The 12,530-nt window shown below is 43.7% G+C and overlaps 1 long non-coding RNA gene across 1 annotated transcript; it reads right to left on the bottom strand.

The window, feature by feature from the left end:
• Nucleotides 1-5,611: 5,611 nt before the first annotated feature.
• Nucleotides 5,612-10,695, bottom strand: LOC134476394 (uncharacterized). Its single transcript, XR_010047992.1, has 2 exons — nt 10,283-10,695; nt 5,612-5,873 (listed from the first exon to the last, which is right to left on the bottom strand). It is a non-coding gene; the product is annotated as an uncharacterized LOC134476394 (long non-coding RNA).
• Nucleotides 10,696-12,530: the final 1,835 nt, after the last annotated feature.

The following is a 12,530-nucleotide window of genomic DNA, read 5'->3' as shown; positions in this document are numbered from 1 at the left end:
GCTGGGTTTTGATTGGGCAATTGAGAAACTGTGAGCGATTAGAGATTGGCGGGACGCGGGACCCATCCCGCCCCCTTGCGGTGGAAGCGCCTCGCCCAGCCGCACCCCCCCCCCTCCCCGCCTGGGGCCCCAATCTGCACCGCTCCTCGCGGGACTCTGGGGTGCTGGGTCCTGCGGGGGTAGGCCGGGCGCACGGGTCACCGGATGGCTGCCCAGCCGCCTCTTACCGGCCGCGGGAAGCGGGAGGGGTGGGGGCCAGAATCGCGGGGCGAGGGTAGTGGCTAAGGAACAGCGTGGGCAGAGTGGGGTGCCGGGGGCCTCCGCGAGCGCCGCCTTGTCTTCTGAGCTTCCGCTTTTCTTCCCCACTGTGTTCTAGGCCTTGCAGCAAAACCCAGATCTCATGACTGTATTGTGCAACACTTCTGCCAACGCACATTTCTTTAACGAGATTTAATACAGAAACTACAATTAATACGTTTACAATATACAGTCCAGTGGGGTGTATTATAGTCTCAGGTTTGTGTGATCACACCTAGATTTCAGAACATTCTCCTCTCTTCCCTAAAGAAACCGTGTCCTCTTTAGCGGTTACTGCCCAGCCCCCTCCTATCTAGGAAACCGCGCCCTGTGCGGATTTCCCTGGTGTGGATCTTTTAGAGAAACAGAAACTCAACCGTGTGCGTTCTTTTGTGATTGGCTTTTAAAAAATTGTAAGTGGTTTACTAAACTTTAAAATTCTATAGTTCTAAGAACAGCGTATAGTCTCTTCACATAAACGAGATTACAAAAATTTTCCCATTTAAGTGAAATTTTTTAAGTTAATATTATTGGTAATTTTAGATATAGGTAGATAGACACAGATATCTGTGTCTGTGTATCTGTTAGGGCTTTCTGGTGCAATAGAGAAGCAAAAGGAAAGAAAAAGTGGCCTTTATTGAGAATGTGGAGGGTTGGGCTTTCTCCTCAGCCAGAGACAACATGGTTTTATGACCTCTGATGGAAGCAGCACTGGGGGCAGGCACGGATGACACATGAGGAACTAATTGGGATTCTCTTTGCACCCATGGGGAAAGGAAGAGGAAGAGGTAATCAGGGCTGAGGGGAAGGAGGAGGAAGTGGTCATTAGGGTAAGTCTTGTTTTTGCTTTGGCCCTCCACCACGTTAAACCACTGCCATAACCTCCAGGAATTTATGCTCGGGCAGAAACCTTTCACTAGCTATATTACAATGATCACATTCAGCAGAGGGAATTTTACCTATACATGGTATATCTTGATTTTTCTTTTTCTCCAATCCTCTCCTCTCCTGTACTTTCTTTACATCTTTATTTATAAAAGCTTTGTTTCCATTTTTTCCTATTGTTTTCTTTCCTTTCCTCTCTCCTTCCCCTTTCCATTTAAACATTTTTTCCCTACTTCCTAGTATCTTCCTAATATCCTTACACATTTTAGACTTTTTTTTTGTCTTTTTGAAAAAGCTGGCAAAATTTTTTCCACATTCTGTGGCTTGTCTGTTCATTCTGTTGTTGGTTTCTTTTGTTGTGCAAATGATTTTTTTTTTTTTTTTTGATACCAGGGATCAAACTCACGGCCTGTTTTGCTATGCAGCTTGGTCTGACCTTGAACTCACTTTATATCCCAGACTGGCCTCAAATTCACAGCGATTGTTGCCGCAGCCTCCTAAGTGCTGGGATTACAGGCATGTGCCACCACAGCTTGGCTACTATACATTTTGGTCCTTATATATCCTTTAAGTTTCTTATACAAGAGAAGCAATATGATAGTTAAACATGTGCTTGATTTATTTTATTTGAGTATAGTCTCAAGTTGTATCCATTTACCTAGAAATGTCTTAAGATTATCTTTCTTTATGGCAGAGTAGTATTCCATTGTATAAAAAACCCCACACTGTATTAAAAACCCATTTCCATTCATTGGTTGATGGGAATTTGGGCTGTTTCCAAGATTTAGCTATTACAAATGGTTTGTCTATAAATTTGAGTGTGCAGGTATTTTTGTGGTATGATGCTTTTAACTCTTTTGTGAATATGTGTAGAAGGAGAATAGCAAATGGAACCCCTGGTTTTAGCTTTTGAGAAATATCCAACCTACATGCCCCCAACAGTGGAGAAGGATTCCTGTTTCTCCACAACCCCTCCACCATTCATTATTTGCTTTCTTTTTTAAAATTTTAATTATGGGGCTGGGGATTTAGCTCAGCGGCATAAGCACCTGCCTTGCAAGCAGGTGGTTGTGAGTTCGATCCCAGTACCGATAAAAAAAATCACATAAAATTTTAATTATTAATTAATTTGTGGTACTAGAAATTCAACCTAGGGTCTTGTGTAAGGCAAGAGCTCTACCATTAGGCCATATCCCCAGCCCTGGCTGATTTTTTTTCATAATAGCAATTCTTTCTGGAGTAAGATGGAATCTGAGTGTTGTTTCAATTTGCATTTCTTGAATGACCAGTGATGTTGAGCAATTTTTCATACATTTATTTACCATTTTTACTTCATCTGAGATGTGTCTATTCATTTTGGACTTCTATTTTTGGACTGGGTCTTTAAATTTTGGGGAATCTGACATTTTTGAATTCTTTATATATTCTAGATATTAGTCTTTTGTCTGAGAAATAGCTGGCAAAATTTTTTCGTCATTCTATGTCTTGTCTATTTACTCTGTTGGTGGTTTCTTGTGTTGTGCAAAAGATTATTTTGTACCAGGGATCAAACTCATGACCTCGTGCAGGCCAGGCAGGAGCTTATGCCACCGAGCTAAATCCCTAGCCCTGTGCAAAAGCTTTTAAATAAAATGAGATCCCAGGTGTTGATTTTTTGTGATAGTTCCTATGAAATTTGGGATTTGTTCATAAGGTCTTTGCTGACACCTATATCTTAAGAGTTCTACCTATTTTATCTTCCGACAGATTTTCAAATAGTGTTTCTGTTTTATATTTAGATTTTTGATCCATTTCTATTTTACTTTAGTGCATGAGAGATAGGGAATCTAGGTTTAATTTTTGGCATGTGGAAAGCCAGGTTTTGCAGCACCATTTTTACTTATTATTACTTATTTTTGAGACAGGGTCTCACCATGTAGTGCAGATTGGCCTTGGACTTGCTTATATAGCCCAGGCTGGCCTCAAACACGTGGCAGTCCTCCTGCCTTAGCCTCCCCGGTGCTAAGATTACAGGCATATGCCACTATGCCCCACCTTCCAGCACCACTTTCAAAAGAGGCTTTCTTCCAGTGAGAGTGTTTGGCCCCTTTGTCAAAGATGAGATGGATGAGTATGTTGGAGTTGTTTCTGCATCTTCTAATTAATCTGTTCTATTGATCCTTGAATCCACTTTTTGCCAGTACCATGCTGTTTTTATCACAGTAGCTTTGTAGTATAGTTTCAAGTCAGGGCTTGTGATGCCCTCTGCCTTGCCTTTGTTGTGAAGAATTGTTTTTGCTTTTCTAGGTTTCTTCTGGTTCCAAATACATTTTAGGATTGTCTTCTCTAATTCTGTGAGGTATGCTATTGGTAATTTGATTGGGATTGTGTTAAATCTGTATAATAATTTTGGAAGTATGGCCATTTTCAAAGTGAAAAAATATAAATTTAGAACATGTTTTTAGGTAATAACTATTAATCTGTTATAGAAAATGTAGAAAACACAAAACTCTAAGAAAATATTTTAACTAGGAGTTATTTTAAAAGTTATTTTATAGGGGCTGGGGATTTAGCTCAGCGGCATAAGTGCCTGCCTTGCAAGCAGACAGTTGTGAGTTCGATCCCCGGTACCGATAAAAAAGAAAAAAAAAAGTTATTTTACTTTTTCAATATTTTAAAGTGATTTTAAATGTGTTTTAACAGGTGAGTCTGTGGGCTGGGGTGGAAGCTCAAGAGGCATAGCACCTGCCTGGCAAGCATGAGGTCATGAGTTTGATTCCTGGTAATATATATATAAATTACAGCAGCTTGGGAAGTTGAGCTCAGCCTGAAAAATGTATCAGCTTAGGGAGTCACTGTCTTGAAATAAGAAGAGAGCTGGGAAGGGTGAAGCCCTGTATTCAGTCCCCAGTAGCACAAAAACCAAAACAACAACAACAACAATTCTATTTTTATTTTTATTTTTTTGGTGTCAGGAATTAAACTCAGGGCCTTCTGCTTGCCAGGCAGGTGCTGTGTTGCTGAGCTATATCCCTGGCCCCAAACTGTATTTTAAAAAAAGAAACTTAGAAGTGAATTTTAAAAAGATGTGTATTACTTCTAGAAAGTTCTGAACTATTTACAGTTTTATGTGTGATGATTAATTTAATTTTAATGGTTTTAGTTTATTTTTGAAGGTAACCCTTACCCTTTTTACTGCTGAATAATAGTCCATATTCTCTTTGGGGAATGGGTATGGGTGCTGGTTCTACTTTTTCACTGTATGAATAATGTCATCAGTGTTTTATATGTAAGTTTTTTGATGAGGTTATAAATTTTCAGTTCTCTTGGGTACATACTGTACCTAGAAAAGGAATTGCTGGGTCACATGGTAACTGTATATTTAACCTCTGAAGAACTGCCAGATAACTTTCCAAGCTTCAGTCCAAAGCTGGATGTATTATGTTCCCACCAACAGTAAAAATTTCAATTTTTCTAAATTCTCTCCGAAATTTATCTTTTTGATTTGTGCTGTTCAACTGGGCATGGGAAGATAGCTCATTATGGTTTGATTTGTATTTCCCTAATGACTAATGATGCATTATTTTAAAATTTAAAAACAAATTTTAAAAAGGATTTACACACTGAAGTTTTGAACTGAAGTTACATAACTGAAGTAACGTAAGTAACTTTTCTAAGTCAAGTACCCCAAAATTTCAGAGCCTATACTCCAACCAAGTGTTTCTTTGACCAGTGCTCAACTCTCTCCCCTCTTTCCTAGAATAGTCTGAGATAAAATTTCGAAAGTCCAACTGTTGTTAGAGAATTCTGGGCAAGTTGGTCTGCACGTACACAGAATGGTTCATTTCTTATTTGTTATTAGAAACTCAAATATGTAAAGAGCATTTCAATCTCTCTACTTTTACTTTATAAAAAATGCTTCTTTGAGGTCTTAATGGCTCTTGGATGAAGTAGTGACTCTCTGTTGGTGCTTAAGTAGGTTGTGCGTCTCTTTATGTAAATTGCTTTTGGATTTTCCTTTTCCCTACTATCATTAGGGAATGCTGGGGATACGCACTCAGTTTCAAGAGTAGATAACTGTTAAAAAGCTTTTGTTATGTATCATATATTCCAAGGAGCCAGTTCCAGCCTCGTCTCAGTTTGGAGGAGTTTATAATTCCAGGGAAAAGTTATTGGAAATTTTTTTTTTGTTTTGTCTTTTTCCTTTTTATCGGTACCGGGGATCGAACTCACGACTGCCTGCTTGCAAGGCAGGCACTTATGCCGCTGAGCTAAATCCCCAGCCCCAAGTTATTGGAATTCTAATAAGTGAATACCAATTTACCCTTTCCAGTGCAACCCATGGCAAAAATAAAGAGACAAATACATATCTGCAGTTGTGGGGAGCCAAGGGAGTTCTGAGTCCAGTCAGAAAAAAAAAAAATAGTAACTGTGTGAAGGCCACAACCCAGGGACAAATAGGGGTTTTATTCATTTGTGAAAAGGGGAGTGATGAGGTTGATTACCAAGAGAATGGCAGGAGTGAGTACGGTGAGCTGGGCTAGGTAGAAGGCATGATAGCTCCCCTGCAATATGCAGAGAGAGGTATGCAGGAAGAGTACTGCATTCTGCTAACAGATAGCCTCCAGGGTGGATGAATCCTCATCACATAGTCTGAGGAAGTGTTGGGAGCCGTGGCACTGTCAAGTCATCAGACGCGGTGATTGCGAGGCCTGTAGGAAAGTACAAAAGCCTGAGCTAGATTACCCCTCTCATCGAGCCCGCCTGTGTGGCGCCTGTTTCCTGTTTCCTGATCCCTATCACCCCACTAATGTTGCTAGCCAATCAGCTTACGTGACCCGCCTTGATTTGATTGGAGGCCACAATCCTATATATAGCCAGTACCTCCACCCCTGGAGAGAGAAGCACGGAAGGAGCCGCGGAGAGCGGACCGGTAGAGGCTTTGGGACAGACTGTAGGAGAGAAGCACGGAAGGAGCCGCGGAGAGCGGACCGGTAGAGGCTTCGGGACAGACTGTAGGAGAGAAGCACGGAAGGAGCCGCGGAGAGCGGACCGGTAGAGGCTTCGGGACAGACTGTAGAGCGAAGCACGGAAGGAGCTGCGGGGAGCGGACCAACAGAGGCTTCGGCCGGGACGAGTCCCGGGGTAGACTGTGAAGGAGGAGAGAAATAAAATAGAATACTTCGCCACCGCCAGATTTTGTCGTGTGTTCTTCCTGCCGGCCGGGAGCGACACCGACAAGGAAGTATTTTGGGTGTTTGGTCAGTTGCCTCAGCTTTGATATCTGGCCTTCCTTCCCTGGACATCATGACCTCTTTCTCGAGGCTCAATCCCAGCCAACAGCACAGCTTTTTTTTTTTTTTTTTAGCCTCGTTCACACTTAGTAGTAGGGAGCTAGAGGCAGGCATCACTGACCTATCCATTGCTTCAAAGGCTACACATCATTGCCTCAGCCAGACCTGTTTACATTGCTCAAAGCCAATGGAGGGGTAGAGTATTTTCCTACCTAGCTCTGTATATATCAATACAGAGACATAAGACAAGGGCTAGCCAAAATGGAGACAAATAGTCTTCTTTCAGGAGAGTCATCCTGGTGGTCCTCCACAGTATACACACACATTTTATACAGATACTGTCACTCTCACTTTAGACGTTATCGATGTTCAGTTTTTCTGTCATTGTTTTCAGTTAAAAATTAAGACTGAGCCAAATATAGGGGCACAGTCGTATAATCCCAGTGACTTGGGAGGCTGAGGCAGGAAGACTGTAAGTTTGAGGATCTCCTGGGAAACTTAGCAAAAACCTGTCTGAAGTTTTTCTTTTTAAAGGGTTGGGGTTTAGCTTAATGGTATTGCATCCCTGGGTTTAATTCCTAGCACTGAAAAAAAATTAGACTGAACTGTTTTATAAGGGTTCCAGGAGATTCAACCCTTTTAGAAGCACAGTTGTGCTGGTAGACACAGAGACACTTGAACAAGACTCAGAATTCAAACATACCCAAAAATTTGAGTTCAGAATTCTTTTTTTCCTCCTAAATTCTTAAGTAAGTGCAAACATGATCAATGTCTGTGGGGCACAGAAGACATTAACATTTCCTTTAAACTTTGACATGAGTCACTTAAGATTGAAAAAGCACAGTGTATTAGTGTTGTGATAGCAGGTGGATTCCAGTCAATCCTGAGCTCTCTGTAGCTAAAGGGGGTTACCTCCTGATATGGCCTCAGATGCAGAATTGGTAGAATTTGGGGAAGTAGCGACCTTACCTATAAATGGTACAATCTCTAGTGATTGGCCTAACTCACCACTACTATTATGATTACTGAAGGAAGAAGGAGGCTAAGGGGAAAAGCAAGCTTACATCAAGGTCAAACTAGCAGTTATGTAGTAGGTAGTGATGAGGAGGGGTTCTATGTGTGACCGAGTCTCCTAGTGCCCTGGGAGAACAGATCCTAAGTCATACACTTTTTGATTATACCCAGTGTCAAATTTACATGCATGGGTACTCAAGTTTAACTGGGCAGATAACACATATACTTTACAGAAGGTGGGCGCAGGGCTGTGGATACAGCCTGGTTGGAGAATGGTTGCTTAGCATGTGTGTCAGGGTTGAATGGGCTGAAGGAGTTTTTTCATGTGTGAGGTCTCCAAAGAAAGCATGCAGAGGCAGACATCAGTAACACAGCAAACAGTTAAGGGGAGAGCAGAGCAAGAGCAGCCTACATCTTTACTGTTTAACTCTCATACATGTCATTATCACATACTTACATTCTTCTCTGCTACCCTAACCAGTGCACCCGTGGTTATCTAATGCTAAGTCATGGTTACATAAGTGTATCTCACTCAGTGCTTGCACTCGACTGTGGATTCACTTCCTCAGGTGTCCTCAGATTTCCCAAGCTTTGACAGTATGAGCAGTTTCCCACAATGTGTAAGGCCCTGAGGATGATCCTCAGCAACACACACACACACACACCCCACATACTGACACAGAATATGGCCACATCTTCTGTAGCTAATGCTGCACAGTTCCCGTAAGTGCACTAAAATTTGCTTAGTTTGAGGAAAATAAATAAATAAATAAATAAATCAACCAGCATCAATATTTGCTGGGTTTTCCCACCATGTAGGAACCATGGGTACTAGCAACCAATGCTATTTTATTTAATATTTTGTCTTTTTGAGACAAGATCTTGTTATGCACTTCAGGGTAGCCTTGAACTCACTTTCTAGTGTAGGCTGGCTCCAAACTCACAGCAATTCTCCTGCCTCAACCAATGCTATTTTAACAATTTTAAAAATTCTAGACCAGGTATGGTGGTACACACCTGTAATCCCAGCACTTGGGAGGCTGAAGCAGGAGGACCGATGGGAGTTTGAAGCCAGCCTGGGCCACAAAGTGAGTTCAAGGCCAGCCTGAATTGCATAATGAAACTGTCTCAAAACGACAAAAAAAAAAAAAAAAAAAAAAAAAAAAGTCTATCTGGCAAATATAAAAAACTTTTTCTCATGTGCTCTGAGCCCTTTTGTTTCCTTTAGTTTTATGGTGTAGGGCTGAATTTTGGTTGCCATAAGGCACCAGACACTGGTGGTTGTTCTCAAAGTATTTCCCTTTTGCTGTGGTATGAGTGTTCCACAGGTTTCAAGTACTGAAATTTAATCCCTATTGTGAGGTATGAAGAGGACAGAAACTTAATTAGCTGTGGTGCTGAGAGGGTGGGCGGCTTTGGGAAGTGATTAGTATAAGACCATTAAGGCTTTATAAGACAGAAATCATACACACACAAACACACACACATTCACACTCCTTGTCTCTACCCATGTGATACCCATCACTCACTGGGACTCTTGCCAGCAAGGTGACCATTAATCAGATATGACCCTTTGACCTTGCACCTCCAGAATTATGAGCCAAAGTAAGCTTTTTTTTTGGTGCTGGAGTTTGATCCGTTTCTTGCATATGCTAAACATGTGCTTTACCACCCAGCTATACACCCAGCTCGTTTTTTTTTTTTTTTTTTTTTAAATAATGACTGGGCACTACTCTGGACAGACTGCTTCAGGCTTCACAGCTCAAGGGGCAGATAAGAACGCTTCTGTCTAACTTTGGAGACACCACTCAGCTGTGTAGTGCAAGCATAGACCAGAGAAGAGTTATACAAGGATGTACGCATGCATTAGGTCAGTTAACATAGAAGTATATAAATGTCATAATCACCTGTGTAAGAGTTAAACAATAAAGCCACAGGCTGCTCTCTTGCTGCTGCCTGCCCTTTACTTATTTTTGGTTGAGACAGGGTCCCACTATGTAGTTTAGCTTTTTCCTGGGGACCTCCCCTGGGGAATTATTTATTCAAGCGTCCAGCCAAGACAGTTGACATAGTTGGCAGGATGATGAGGTGCACGTGTCCCCCTCTGGTGGTGAGGAACATCCCAGGGGTAGTAGCGCTGAGACGCACCCCTCCCCCACCCAGCCTCGCCTTGGTTATCTATAGCCACTTTTTTCGCGGCTTGGAGGGTTCCGAGACTGGGATGCTGTCAGGAACTGGGGGATGGTTAGACACACAAATTCCTCCCTCCCACAATGAGTTGGCAGGGAGTGGCCCGCCTGCAGTTGTACTGATGCGCTCTGCCCGGGAGGCTAGGGCCAGGGAGTCCTTGGGCTCCGTGAAGGGCGTCCTGACCAGCGGCACTAGGACACCAGATGGCCGAGACAGGAACAAAAAGGGCTGCCAGCAGGTCCCGGGGCAGGAAGGCTTCCTTGCGACAGCACTGGGCCCAACGTGATAAGAGGCCCTGAGATGCCGAGCAAGAAGAAACACAAAAACAAAAACAATGTCCGCTCCCTGCCCACACAGATCAAAAAGATCGTGCAACGGATGGGATTTGGAACAACAGCTGGTTGCCGCGGAGACCACTTTGTGAGACACAGGACGTGCTCTCTCTTCCCGAACTCCTGGGAGAGGGCTTTGATATTACTGCCGATGGCCCGACGGTGGACGTGAAAGAGGCTCTGCGGCAAAAACAGCCGCAGGTTAGGCCGGCCAGGCCGCATAAGTGAAGGGCGAAGTGGGCTGACAAGGCCTTCGGGTTGAGGCCCCGCAGCAGCTAAAAAACAACTCACAGACTTGGGCTTGAGCCATCTGGAGCCTCTGCGCACGCTGAACAAACGGACTGACAAACGCGCAGCTTCGGTTAGCGAACCAATGATAAAAGATTTGAACCTGAAGGGCGGGCTGGCAGGCACCCAAGGCTCAGACGCGGGCCTGCGTTGGCGCCACCGGTGACGTAAAAGTAAAGCGCCAAGGGAACGTAAGACCTATGCAGCCTCTTCCGCCAGGACCTGGGGCGCCTCGCAGATGAGTGACCACTGCGGCGACTCTCTGCCCAGAGAAAACTGCCCCGAACTGAAGATAGACGAAAACTACAAGGACGATCCCGAACAGCCCTAGGTTCTGAGGGTTCGGCTGGAGTCTAAAAACAGTGGAGCTCCTAGCTCAGGGAGGTGGGACCAGAAGAACCGCCCACCTCTGCCTGTCGCTGGAGGAGTTTCTAGAGAAGCGGTAAAACAAAAGGCAGGTGTCTCCCAGCCTTGCAGGACTAACCTGTCCGCCAGATCTGGACAGATCTCCTGGCTGCGGGCTTAGCAGCAGATAAGACAACAAAACAGCCTCCTTAAAAAAGAGGCACTTATTTCAAAATACATTCTGGTCCTTGTTTAAAGTGTAAATAAGGACCAGAATATATTTTGAAATAGGAAAATGTTCAGATGGGGAGAGGAAACAAAAAAGAGGAGGGGAAAGGAAAAAAGGGAAAATTTTTTAAAAATGAGAGAAGAAGGAAGACATGGAAACAAAGCTTTGTAAATGGAGAGGGGAGGAGGTATTGAAGCGAGGGTAGGGGCGTGGGGAAAGAGAAGTTATATCACATGCAGGTACAAATTCTCTATGATGAATGTGATTGTTGTGTATATCTAAAATGTACCAATAAAATCTAATGTTAAAAAAACAAGCCGGGTACTTGTAGCATTGCGCCAGGGTGCAAATGACTGGTGACTGGTGGCTCGTGTTGAGAACCCAAATGAGGCCAGGCTCAGCCACAGCTTGGAGACAACCACAATACACTGACATACAGGCTGCACATCACCTTGGTAAAAGCAAAGAGGACCTATAGTGGCTCTGAACAAGTGACAGGGTCTGTGGTGACATTACTCTCACAATGAAGTAATTGAGGGTATGCTTTTCCAACACACTGATCCTTTTGCTTAAAAATACTAAACACCCTATAGAAAGCTGGTCGGGGCACATGCCTCCAACAGTGGGCCTCCTTTTCAGCTAGTCTGCTGGTAACTGAGTGGCCTACAGGACCCATGTCGTTTATGGCACAGGAAACAATACACGATGGATTACAGGTCATGACACCTAGGTCCTCTACAGAGAAAAAAAAAGGACCTCTGGCTGATACCTAGCTATGGCACACTCACAATTGGGATGCTGTGTACCACAGGCAACATTATACTGAATGGGTGGCCTGGTGGTTTTATCCAACAGTCTTGATGTTGCCAAGGGCAGAGACCATAGACCTAGCCCTGCAAGCTGAAGCCCTTGCTCAACATATGGTCCAGGCCCTTAGTGTTACATGACAGGCTTTGATGTTGCTCATGAATGAGCCCTCTCAAGTGAAAAAGGTGGTTTTGCAAAACAATGTCTCTTGATTGGCTGACTATAGTGTAAGGAAGCCCCCTCACCCGGAGGTGGGAATGCTTGGGATCCACCTGCTGCTGGCTAGCCATCAGCTGCACTATGGCGGCAGTGTTCTGTTGTTCCCTGTGTTGTTGTGGCCTTTGTGCATAGGGGTCTATTCTATGGGCTGCTCACAAGAGACAACTTGCTCCTGACCTTTGGAGGGGTGAGATGTCTGACTGCTTCATGGTTCAAAGTTCAGGGGGACAGATAAGAATGCCTCTGGCTATCTTTGAGGATGAAACCCTGCAAGTGCAGACCACAGGAACAGTTATACAAGGATGAATTAGCAGTAGACAGGTATGCATGTGCTAGGTCAGTTACCATGGAAGAATTAAATATGTGATAACCACCTACATGAGAATAAAACAATAAAGACACAGGCTGCTCTCTTGCTGTGGCCTCACGTGTGTTCTTTTCCCTGGGGATCTCATCTTGCCGAAGTACTTTTTCAGGCCTCCAGCCATGACAGCAGTTTATGGTGTTGTTGTTAGCAACAGAAAATGCACCACTCTACCTCCTTTTCTCATAATCAGATTTTAGTTGACCACAAGGGTACATTTGGAGCTGTATAAATAAGGTAAGGGCGGCATTTTACAGATGGTGGACCACGTAGGCACAAAGAATTCG

This window comes from Cavia porcellus, unplaced genomic scaffold (genome assembly GCF_034190915.1).
Source record: "Cavia porcellus strain 051 isolate PalLab524CR breed Dunkin Hartley unplaced genomic scaffold, mCavPor4.1 scaffold_6, whole genome shotgun sequence".
Classification (NCBI taxonomy): Eukaryota; Metazoa; Chordata; class Mammalia; order Rodentia; family Caviidae; genus Cavia; species Cavia porcellus.
The sequence above is the reverse complement of the archived record's forward strand: the minus strand, read 5'-3'. Positions and strand labels throughout refer to the sequence as shown.